A 13423-nucleotide genomic window follows, 5' to 3' on the forward strand; every position below is an offset into this window, starting at 1 on the left:
AAGATAGCAAAGGGTTAACATCATTGGCACCTGATTCAATCAGGTCCCGATGATGTCCCCTGTCAGAGCTGTCGCTTTGCACTGCACTCGCAGTGCTTGCAGGACCCTGGGGGTCTTGAGGGCTGCGGGACCACCGACCGTTGATAAACGTCGGCGCTGCATAGAGCCCAGGCAACACCGATGTTTGTGTACAGTGGGCGGTCGGGAAGCGGTCAATGGAGGCCAGAAATGGCAGTATTTTCTGACAATGTATATGTGATCCATTTGATGGAGAAAACACAGTTTTAATTACCTGACCTGTAGGTGAATAGTTTGAACAACAAACTGCTGTGAATTGCTTCAATGACACACTAAAGGAAATTTTTAATGGAGGCCAGAAATGGCAGTATTTTCTGACAACGTATATGTGATCCGTTTGATGGAGAAAACAGAGTTTTAAATACCTGGCCTGTAGGTAAGTAGTTTGAACAGCAAACTGCGGTGAATTGCTTCAATGACACACTAAAGGTAATTTTTAATGGAGGCCAAAAATGGCAGTATTTTCTGACAACGTATATTTGATCTGTTTGATGGAGAAAACACAGTTTTAAATAGCGGGATTTCTAGCACTCTAATATGGAAAGTACCTGGCTGTTTTCTATAGTGCCAACAAGCAAATGGCGCAGAAAAAATGGTGTTCTCTGGACTGCTTTTTAAGCAAATAAAGAGGATTAAGATCCAAAGAAAAATATTCCTGGCCCCTGAGACCTGGGCCTTTGTATAGAAATATCTAACAGCAGCAGAAGGCAGAATTGGAATGTAGCCTCTTGTGCTATATGCATTGCAGTTTGCTATATACACTGCCTGACTATACACCTTGCCTGCCTGATATCTCTGCAGATAGATTAGTCCTCAGAAGGACTGTTTGTTAAGATGGATATGTATAATGTACAGTTTTTCAACCTACACTACCTAATACACAAGCAAATCTGTCCCTGACGCAGCAGCACCTCTCCCAAATCAAGCAAATGGTGCAGAAAAACGGTGTTCTCTGGATTGATTTTTAAGCAAATAATGAGGATTAAGATCCAAAGAAAAGTATTCCTGGCCCCTGAGACCTGGGCCTTTGTATAGAAATATGGAGCCTCTTGTGCTGTATGCACTGCGGTCTGCTAAATACACCGCCTGCCTAAACACCCTGCCTGCCTGATATCTCCGCAGATGGACTAGTCCTCCGAAGGACTATTTGTTAAGATGGATATGTGTAATGTATGGTTTTTCTCCCTATACTACCTAATACATGATCAAATCTCTCACTGACACAGCAGCAGTTCTCCCTACACTGTCTGATCCAGAGTGACTGTTACGAGCATGGCGGTGCCAGGTCTGATATAGACCTGATGACGCTGTGCGGCCAGCCAATCACTGTAATGCCCACAACCAGCATGGCAGGCAATCCCTGCATGTTCATTGGCTCTCTAAAGAGAGCCAAACATGCAGGGAGGGGACCCGAGTTCCCGCCCGAGCAACCCGGAAATACTCGGCGAGCAGTGAGATGCTCTGGTGAGCACCGAGCAGTAGCGAGCATGCTTGCTTATCACTAGTGATGAGGCATTAAATAAATACAGAAAATTAAATAAATCCTGTAAAAACCAAATCAAGGCAGCAAAGATTGAGACAGAGAGACTCATTGCCAGAGAAAGTAAAAATAATCACAAAATATTCTTTAACTACATAAATATTAAAAAACTAAAAAATGATACTGTTGGCCCCCTTAAAAATAGTCTGGGTGAAATGGTGGATGAGGATGAGGAAAAAGCCAATATGCTAAATGATTTTTTTTCAACAGTATTTATACAAGAAAATCACATGACAGAAAACATGATTAGTGATGACAAAAATTCTCCATTAAATGTCACTTGCTTAAACCAGCAGGAAGTACGGAGGCGTCTAAAAATCACTAAAGTTGACAAATCTCCGGGCCCGGATGGTATACACTCGCGAGTACTGCAGGAATTAAGTAACGTCATAGATAGACCATTATTTTTAATCTTTAAAGATTCCATAATAACGGGGTCTGTACCACAGGACTGGCGTATAGCAAATGTGGTGCCAATATTCAAAAATGGGACAAAAACCGAACTTGGAAATTATAGGCCAGTAAGCTTAACCTCTACTGTGGGTAAAATCCTGGAGGGTTTCCTAAGAGATGCTATACTAGAGTATCTGAAGAAGAATAACTCATGACCCAATATCAACATGGGTTTAAGAGGGACCGTTCCTTTCAAACTAATCTGATTAGCTTTTATGAAGAGGCAAGTTCCGGACAGGACCAAGGAAATGAAGTGGATGTTGTGTATTTGGACTTTTAAAAAGCTTTTGATACGGTTCCACACAAAAGGTTGATACATAAAATTAGAACAATGGGGATAGGGGAAAATATATGTATGTGGGTTAAGAACTCGCTCAGTGATAGGAAACAAAGGGTGGTTATTAATGGAACACACTCAGGCTGATTCTAAGTTAACAGTGGGGTACCACAGGAGTCAGTATTGGGCCCGCTCCTTTTTAACATATTTATTAATGACCTTGTAGGGGGCATACAGAGTAGTATCTCAATATTTGCAGATGACACTAAACTCTGCAGGGTAATCAATACAGAGGAGGACAATTTTATATTACAGGAGGATCTATGTAAACTAGAAGCTTGGGCTTATAAATGGCAAATGGTCTTTAATGGGGATAAATGTAAGGTAATGCACTTGGGTAGAGGAAATAAAATGTATAATTATATGCTTAATTGTAAAACACTGGGCAAAACTGTCACTGAAAAAGACCTGGGTGTATTGGTGGACGACAAGCTTACGTTTGGTGGCCAGTGTCAGGCAGCTGCTGCAAAGGCAAATAAAATAATGGGATGCATTAAAAGAGGCATAGATGCTCATGAGGAGAACATCATTTTACCTTTATACAAGTCACTAGTGCGACCACACTTAGAATACTGTGTACAGTTTTGGTCTCCGGTGTATAAGAAAGATATAGCTGAACTAGAGTGGGTACAGAGAAGAGCAACCAAGGTTATTAGAGGACTGGGGGGTCTGCAATACCAAGACAGGTTATTACTAGTGTTGAGCGAGCATGCTCGACACTGCTCGGTACTCGGGATGTTTGGCGAGCACCGAGCATTACCGGGTTACTCGGGCGGGAGCTCGGGTCTCCGCCCTGCATGTTTGACGCTCTTTACAGAGCCAATGAACATGCAGGGATTGCCTGACAGTCACTGTAATGCCGCAGTCATGTTGTTTGTGGGCATTACAGTAATTGGCTGGCCGCACAGCATCACCTCGAGTTTCTAAAACCGGGCGCCGCCATCTTGCCGCCATCTTGGACACAGTCGCCCGGGATCAGACAGTGTAAGGTCAGTGCTGCTGAGTTAGGGAGAGATATATAAGAGACGCAGTGGTTATACCAACAAACAGTGCATTACAGTCCTGTGTGCTCCTGCTGGTCAAATTGCTAGACTTATCCTCTGGTCTCAGGGGCCAGGAAAAATCCTTTTTTTTGCATCTAAACCCTGTATTTTTTTTTTCCTCAGTCAGACGGTACAAATGCGCGTCTTATTAAACTTTTGTTATTTTTTCCACTCCAAAAAAAAAAATTTGTGTGTCTGTGACTGTTCAGACACAAATATATCTGTTTAAAAGATTCTGGTGTTGGCCACATAACTATAACTGTGGTTTTGCAGTTCCACGGTTCAAATCTCTGTATTTTCCAGCATTTGACCTTTTCTCCGTAAAAAAAAGAAAAAAATAGTGTCTCGCTGACTGTTCAGACACCAATATATCTGTTTAAAAGATTCTGGTGTAGGCCAGATAATTACAACTTTGGTTTTGCAGTTCCACTGTTCAAATCTCTGTATTATCCTGCTTTTGGCCTTTTTTCCGTAAAAAAACATTAATAGTGTCTCACTGACTGTTCAGACACAAATATATCTGTTTAAAAGATTCTGGTGTAGGCCAGATAACTTGAACTGTGGTTTTGCAGTTCCACGGTTCGAATCTCTGTATTATCCAGCTTTTGGCCTTTTTTCTGTAAAAAAAAACAGTAATAGTGTCTCGATGACTGTTCAGACACAAATATATCTTTTTAAAAGATTCTGGTGTAGGCCAGATAACTAGAACTTTGGTTTTGCAGTTCCACGGTTCAAATCTCTGTATTATCCAGCTTTTCGCCTTTTTTCCGTAAAAAAACAGTAATAGTGTCTCGCTGACTGTTCAGACACAAATATATCTGTTTAAAAGATTCTGGTGTAGGCAACATAACTACAACTGTGGTTTTGCAGTTCCGCGGTTCAAATCTCAGTATTATCCAGCTTTTGGCCTTTTTTCTGTAAAAAAAAACAGTAATAGTGTCTCCCTGACTGTTCAGACACAAATATATCTATTTAAAAGATTCTGGTGTAGGCCACATAACTATAACTGATTTTGCAGTTCCACGGTTCAAATCTCTGTATTATCCAGCTTTTGGCCTTTTTTTCCATAAAAAAAAACAGTAATAGTGTCTCGCTGACTGTTCAGACACAAATATATCTGTTTAAAAGATTCTGGTGTAGGCCAGATAACTAGAACTGTGGTTTTGCAATTCCACGGTTCAAATCTCTGTATTATCCAGCTTTTGGCCTTTTTCTGTAAAAAAAAAAGTAATAGTGACTCCCTGAATGTTCAGACACAAATATATCTGTTTAAAAGATTCTGGTGTATGCCAGATAACTAGAACTGTGGTTTTGCAGTTCCACGGCTCAAATCTCTGTATTATCCAACTTTTGGCCTTTTTTCCTTAAAAAAAAAAACAAAAATAGTGTCTCCCTGACAGTTCAGACACAAATATATCTGTTTAAAAGATTCTGGTGTAGGCCACATAACTATAACTGTGGTTTTGCAGTTCCATGGTTCAAACCTCTGTATTATCTGCCTTTTTGCCTTTTTTACATAAAAAAAAAAAATTGAGTGTCTCGCTCAGTGTTCAGACATAAATATATCTGTTTAAAAGATTATGGTGTAGGCCAGAGAAATAGAACTGTGGTTTTCCTCTTCCACGGTTCTAATCTCCTTTTTATTACCCTTTTTCCATTGATAGTGTGAGTGTAAGCTATTTTACTTCATTTACAATGGGCAAGGCGCGTGGCAAGGGACGTGGAACTGGACGTTCTGGTGATGGTTCGTGCAGAGGACGGGGCCGTGGTCAAGGTGAAAATGTGCCACAACCAACAGCCACACTCCTCGCTCCCACTTCTTGACCAAATTACTAGGGAAACACAGAACAACACCAGTATTGCGAACTGATCAGTGTGAACAGGTTATTAATTGGATAGCAGATAATACTTTTAGTTACCTGGGCACCACCACCTCCGGTCTGTCTTCCACACGGTCAATTCTTAGTAGCCGTGAGTCTCGAACGCATACTCCTCCTCACCCTGATGCTCCTTCCTCCCACCATGCCGAGTGTCATCAGACAGCAACTGATCCCACACTTGGACACTCTGAAGAGCTGTTCACTGGTCCATTTCCAGATTTGTGCCCCTCGCCTGCTCCGCTTGAAGTGGTGGAAGAGGAGATCCCATGTAGCGATGCCCAAATATTTGAACAGCCACGGCCACAGGAAGTCGACGCTGGCAATTAGTCACAAGAGGTGGACGATGACGAGACACCATTGCCAGGAAGTGAGGAGGAGGATCGTGGTGCGCAAGTGGAAGAGGAGGAGGTGGTGGATGATCTAGTAACTGACCCAACGTGGCAGGAGGACACGCAGAGCAAGGCCAGCAGCACACAGGGGGAGGGAGGCAGAGTACCCCAACAGGCAGGAAGAAGCAGTGTGGTGGCCGCACACAGAAGGCAGGCTCCCCGTAACACCAACACAAGGGATATTGCCAGTACAGCCGGTAGGTCTTCCAGAGTATGCAATTTTTTTAAAGACTCTGCAGATAACCCCAGAAAAGCCATTTGTACCACCTGCCATGCCAGGATCAGCAAGAGTGACAAAACTACCAGCCTGACCACCACAAGCATGATCAGGCACATGTCAGCAAAGCACCCAACTTTGTGGGGCGAACCCCAGGGTCCACGACCAGTGTCAGGGGGTGTCACCACTGCTTCTTCCACTGTTGTGCATGTAAGAGAACCCCCCGTTGTGCGTGTAAGGCAATCCCTTGTCCATACTGCATGCAAAGATGCCCCCTCCTCTCAGTCTTCACTTGTTATGGCAGTTTCTCAAGAAACAGCATCAACGTCCACGTCCCACCGCAGCGTTAAAATGTCCATATCCCAAACCTTTGAATGAAAGCGCAAATTCGCAGCCAACGCCCCACAGGCCACAGTCCTAAATTCGCACATTTAACGACTGCTTGCGTTGGAAATGCTGACTTTTAGGCTGGTGGCGACAGAATCCTTCCGCAACCTTATGGTGGTGGCTGTCCCTCGGTACTCGGTCCCAAGCCAACACTATTTTGCCCGGTGTGCCATCCCCGCACTACACACGTGTCCCAAAACATCTGCCGTGCCCTCAACAATGCAGTTACTGGGAGAGTCCACCTGACAACGGACATGTGGACAAGTGCTTGAGACCAGGGACAGTACACTGGGTAAACATAGTGGAAACCGGGACCCAGTCGGACCTTGGGACGGAACACATCCTCCCCACACCGAGGATTGCAGGCCCTATGTCAATCAGAGTTGCCCCCACAGTGTACAGCTCCTGCACATCATCCTCCTCCTCCTCCTCATGTTCAGCCTCCATATCAGATATCACCACATCAGTTACAAGCTGGAAGCACAGCAGTACTGCCTCAGCCAAGCGGCAACAGGCTGTGCTGAAACTCATAAGCTTAGGTGAGAAACCTCACACTGCTTGTGAGTTGTGGACAGCTGGGAACGAGCAGGCAGATCTGTGGCTGAGACCGCTGAACCTACATCCAGGCGTGTTCATGTATGACAATGGCCGTAACCTGGTGGCGGCTCTGAAGCGAGGCGAGATCACACACGTACCATGCCTGGCTCATGTGCTTAACCTCGTGGTTCAGCAGTTTCTTAAATCGTACCCCGAGCTGCCAGATCTGCTCGTCAAAGTACTCCGCCTGTCAGCTCATTTTCGGAAGTCGGCTACAGCTTCCGCCGCCCTTGCTGTGTTGCAGCAGCGTTTGCAGCTTCCGGCACACCGACTGGTGTGTGATGTCCCCACACGTTGGAACTCTACTCTCCACATGTTGCAAAGGATTTGTGAGCAGAAGAGAGCAGTTGTGGAGTACCAGCTGCAAGAAGGCCGTCGATATTCAGGTCAGACTCCACACATAAGACCTCAGGAGTGGACCTGGATGTCTGACATATGTACCATCCTGATAAACTTTGAGGAGTCCACCAAGATGGTGAGTGGTGATGACGCCACTTGTCTGTCTTTTGCAACGCTCTCTGCAGAGAATTAAACAGGAGGCATTGCAGCCAGAGTATGATGAGATGGATCAAGTAGCCATAACGGGCGATTACACACAGCCCAGTCTCATCTCATCCCAACGTGCATTGGGTGACAATGAGGGAGAGGAGAAGGAGTAAGAACAGGAGATGGTATCATGCGTTGTAGATGATAGTACTTGTACAACTGTTTTACCGTCGGTTCTGCGTGGGTGGACTGAGGACACAGGGGAGGAGGTGGAGAACGAGGAGGAGGAGGAGAGCATGGTCAGTCGTCATCTTGGTGAGGACACGGAAGTCTTGCCAGTTGCCAGTCTGGCACACATGGCTGACTTTATGTTACGCTGCCTTAACAGTGACCCTCGCATTGTCAAAATGTTGGGTGACAGTCATTACTGGTTGGTGACACTTGTAGACCCCCGCTACAAGGAGAACTTTCACTCTCTTATTCCTGAGGCGGACAGGTCTACAAAAATGGGGCTGTACCAGAAGGCCCTTGTTGCGGAACTATTAAAAAAATTCCCATCTGAAAATGCTGGCGGCAGAGGTCAAAGAGGTCTACAAAAATGGGGCAGTACCAGAAGGCCCTTGCTGCAGAACTGATAAAAAAATTCCCATCTGAACACAAGCGGCAGAGGTTACAGTTCGTTGCCCAACCAAGCCGTACAGGCTAGAGAGACGCAACTCCAATCCAGCAGAGGCAGGGGAACACTGTCAACATTCTGGGAAAGTTTTCTGAGACCTGCCCAGCTTTCAGGCCCTGAGGCGCGGGGTACTCTCACAGGGAGTGAAAAGTTTCAAAAGATGGTGAGGGAGTACCTTGCCGACCGTACCAGCGTCCTCCGTGATTCCTCTGTGCCTTTTAATTATTGGGTGTCCAAGCTGGACACTTGGAATTAACTCACTCTCTACGCCTTGAAGGTCCTGGCATGCCCTGCCGCTAGCGTGTTATCGGAGCGTGTTTTTAGTGCCACTGGGGGAATTATAACTGATAAGCGCACTCGCCTGTCAACTGACAATGCTGACAAGCTGACCCTTATCAAAATGAACATGGGCTGGATTGGGCCAGACTTCTCATCACCACGAAATGACAGCAGAGTAACATAGAGTCAAATCCACTGTGTTATTTCGGGAGGTGTAATCCCATGCACCACTTCACACCCACACATGGGTATAGGCTTCCTCATTTCGGCTGAATTTTGCTCTTCTCCTTCTCCTCAGCCTCCACCACCACTATACCAACAGGGTGACTGTGGTTCGTGTTGCCAGCATTGCAAGTTCCTCCGTCCTAATTTTTGGCATCTTTTGCTTGAAAGGCATAGGCAAAGACTATGGGAGACCCACACCCAAATAAAGGGAATAATGTTTTTAATATGCAGTACTGCATGGCTCTTGTAAGGGGCATGAAAACCGTCTTGTTAAATCACTCTGAACTCCACAGCTCTTCCAAGGGGCATTAAAACCATATTGTTAAGCTACTGTGAACTCCACCACTCTTCCAAGGGACATTAAAACCATCTTGCTAAGCTACTGTGACCGCCACCACTCTTCCAAAGAGCATTGATATTGTCTTCTTATTCCACTGCGACCTCCACCACTCTTCCAAGGGGCATTAAAACAGTCTTGTTAAGCTACTGTGACCGCCACATCTCTTCCAAGGGGCATTAAAACCGTCTTGTCAAGCTACTGTGACCTCCACCACTCTTCCAAGGTGCATTGATATTGTCTTTTTATTCCACTGCGACCTCCACCACTCTTCCAAGGGGCATTAAAACTGTCTTGTTAAGCTACTGTGACCGCCACATCTCTTCCAAGGGGCATTAAAACTGTCTTGTTAAGCTACTTTGACCTCCACCACTCTTCCAAGGAGCATTGATATTGTCTTTTTATTCCACTGCGACCTCCACCACTCTTACAAGGGGCATTAAAACTGTCATGTTAAGCTATTGTGACCTCCACGTCTCTTTCAAGGGGCATTAAAACTGTATTGTTAAGCTACTATGACCTCCACCATTCATCCAAGGGGCATTAAAACCATCTTGTTAAACCACTCTGAACGCCACAGCTCTTCCAAGGGGCACTAAAACCGTCTTGTTAAGCAACTGTGACCTCCACCACAATAGCAAGGGGCATTGATATTGTCTTTTTATTCCACTGCGAGCTTCACCACTCTTCCAAAGGGCATTAAAACTGTCTTGTTAAGCTACTGTGACCTCCTCGTCTCTTCCAAGGGGCATTAAAACTGTCTTGTGAAGCTACTGTGACCTCCACGTCTTATCCAAGGTGCATAAAAACTGTCTTGTTAAGCTACTGTGACCTCCTCCTTTCTTCCAAGGGGCATTAAAACTGTCTTGTTAAGCTACTGTGACCTCCACGTCTTATCCAAGGGGCATTAAAACTGTCTTGTTAAGCTACTGTGACCTCCACCACTCTTCCAAGGGGCATTAAAGGTGTCTTTTTAAGCTACTGTAACCTCCACAACTCTTCCAAGGGGCATTGATATTGTTTTTTTATTCCACTGCGACCTCCACCATTCTTCCAAGGGGCATTAAAACTGTCTTGTTAAGCTACTGTGACCTCTACATCTCTTCCAAGAGGCATTAAAACTGTCTTGCTATGCTACTGTGACCTCCACCACTCTTCCAAGGGGAATTAAAACCATCTTGATAAGCTAATGAGACCTCCACCATTCTTCCAAGGGGCATTAATATTGTCTTTTTATTTCTCTGCGACCTCCACCACTCTTCCAAGGGACATTAAAACTGTCTTGTTAAGCTAATGCTACTGTGACCTCCATGTCTCTTCCAAGTGGCATTAAAACCATCTTGTTAAGCTACTGTGACCTCCACCACTCTTCCAAGGGGCATTAAAACTGTTTTGTTAAACCACTCTGAACTCCACAGCTCTTCCAATGGGCATTAAAACCGTCTTGTTAAGCTACTGTGACCTCCACCACTCTTCCAAGGGGCATTGATATTGTCATTTTATTCCACTGCGACCTCCACCACTCTTCCAAGAGGCAATAAAACTGTCTTGTTAAACTACTGTGACCACCACGTCTCTTCCAAGGGGCATTAAAACCATTGTGTTAAGCTGCTGTGACCTCCATCACTTCCCAAGGGGCATAAAAACCGTCTTGTTAAGCTACTGTAACCTCCACCACTCTTCCAAGGGTCATTGATATTGTCTTTTTATTCCACTGTGACCTCCGCCACTCTTCCAAGGGGCATTAAAACTGTCTTGTTAAGCTACTGAGACCTCCACCACTCTTCCAAGGGGCATTAAACCGTCTTGTTAAGCTACTGTGACCTCCACCACTCTTCCAAGGGGCACTAAAACCATCTTCTTAAGCTACTGTGACCTCCACCACTTTTCCAAGGGGCATTGATATTGTCTTTTTATTCCACTGTGACCTCCACCACTCTTCCAAGGGGCATTAAAACTGTCTTGTTAAGCTACTGTGACCTCCACCACTCTTCCAAGTGGCATTAAAACAATCTTGTTAAGCTACTGTGAACTCCACAACTCTTCCAAGGGGCATTGATATTGTCTTTTTATTCCACTGCGACCTCCACCACTCTTCTAAGAGGCATGAAAACTGTCTTGTTAAGCTACTGTGACCTCCACGTCTCTTCCAAGGGGCATTAAAACTGTCTTGTTATGCTACTGTGACCTCCACCACTTCTTTCAAGGGCATTTAAACCATCTTGATAAGCTACTGTGACCAGCACCACTCTTCCAAGGGTCATTAAAACCGTCTTGTTAAGCTACTGCGACCTCCACCACTCTTCCAATGGGCATTAAAACCGTCTTATTAAGCTACTGTGACCTCCACCATTTTTCCAAGGGGCACTAAAGCCGTCTTGTTAAGCAACTGTGACCTCCACCACTCTTCCAAGGGGCATTAATATTGTCTTTTTATTCCACTGCGACCTCCACCACTCTTCCAAGAGGCATTAAAACAGTCTTGTTAAGCAACTGTGACCTCCACATCTCTTTCAAGGGGCACTAAAACCATCTTGTTAAGCTACTTGGACCTCCACCACTCTTCCAAGGGGCATTGATATTGTCTTTTTATTCCACTCTGACCTCCACCACTCTTCCAAGGGGCATTAAAACTGTCTTGTTAAGTTACTGTGACCTCCACCACTCATCCAATTGTGATTAAAACCGTCTTGTTAAGCTACTGTGACCTCCACAACTCTTCCAAGGGGCATTGATATTGTCTTTTTATTCCACTGCGACCTCCACCACTCTTTCAAGGGGCATTAAAACTGTCTTGTTAAGCTACTGTGACCTCCACGTCTCTTCCAAGGGGCAGTAAAACTGTCTTGTTAAGCTAATGTGACCTCCACCACTTTTCCAAGGTGCATTGATATTGTCTTTTTATTCCACTGCAACCTCCACCACTCTTCCAAGGGGCATGAAAACTGTCTTGTTAAGCTACTGTGACCTCCATATCTCTTCCAAGGGGCATTAAAACTGTCTTGCTAAGCTACTGTGACCTCCACCACTCTTCCAAGGGGCATTAAAACCGTCTTGTTAAGCTACTGTAACCTCCACCACTCTTCCAAGGGGCATGAAAACAATCTTGCTAAGCTACTGTGACCTCCACCACTCTTCCAAGGGGCATTAAAACCATCTTGTTAAGCTACTGTGACCTCCACCACTCTTTCAAGGGGCATAGATATTGTCTTTTTATTCCTCTGCGACCTCCACCACTCTTCCAAGGGGCATTAAAACTGTCTTGTTAAACCACTCTGAACTCCATACCTCTACCAAGGGGCATTGAAATGTTGTTTTTAATTACCTCTAACCTCCACGACTCTTTCAACGGGCATTGCATTTTTCTCCTAATTTTAGTCAGCTTTTGCTTTTCAATGCATAGGCGAACACTAAGGGAGACCCACTCCCCAATAATGGGTAGAAGGCTTTTAGCATGCTATAATCCACGTCTGTTTCAAGGGGCATTGCAGTTCCTCATAATTTTTGGAAAGCCTTCCATTCACTAATAAGGCCAACAGTGTACAGGAGACCCAGTTGCTATAAATGGAAAAAATGGTTTAGTTAAGGCCCTCTGACCTCCTTGTCAATTCCAAGGGGCATTGGAGTGCCTCGAAATTTTTGTTAGGCATTGCACTCACTGTATGCCCTATAACTGTGTAGCTGAACTGCTCCTTTTGGTACAGAAACATATTCTACAAGACATGTGTGGTTGACTGGCCTGATATTGATGTGAATGGTCCCTGTTCCTCCTGCTCTTTCTCCTTTGCCACGACCTCATCCATCATTCATCACCTGAAGCTTTGTTTTAACGGGAGTCATAGAATTGGGATAATAGCAGGAAAACATCCAGCAATCCTCGGAGGAGGTAGGATATGCGCCAAAATGCTGACCACCTCAAGCCTAGCCGCTACTACTTACATGTGCTTGCATTCCAAGGGACAGAAAGCTAAGGAGATGGATGTCCTCATGATCATGAATAATTTACTCATTGTGTAGGAGCCTGACCACTGCTGCCGTCTACCTTCTGAACTTTGTGTTGAAGCCTGATTGACCCAGGACCCCCAATCCTCTATGTCTGGAGGACGTGTTGTATCCCAGTGTCCAACTGTGTCCCGGCTTCCACAATATTAACCCAGTGTGGAGTCAGTCAGATGGACTATCCCTGGCCACATTCACTTGTCCACGTGTTTGTGGTTAGGCTGTCCTTCAAATAGGGGCAGCTGGGGACCATTTATGGACACCCGGCCGCCCCCAGGCGGCTGGGGACCGTGTGTGGGCACCCGGCCACGGGGCGGCTGGGGACCGAGTATGGACACCCGGCCGCCCCCTGGTGGCTGGGGACCAAGCGTGGACACCCGGCCGCCGGGCGGCAGGGGACTGAGTATGGATACCAGGCCGCCAACGCAGCCATGACGTGGTGGCCAAATTATGCCTCCACATGCCTAAAAGGCCCAATTTCAAGTGCAAGCAAGCAAGCA

This window comes from Phyllobates terribilis, unplaced genomic scaffold (assembly GCF_046119375.1).
Source record: "Phyllobates terribilis strain yellow unplaced genomic scaffold, ASM4611937v1 Scaffold_3__8_contigs__length_932513732, whole genome shotgun sequence".
NCBI lineage: Eukaryota > Metazoa > Chordata > Amphibia > Anura > Dendrobatidae > Phyllobates > Phyllobates terribilis.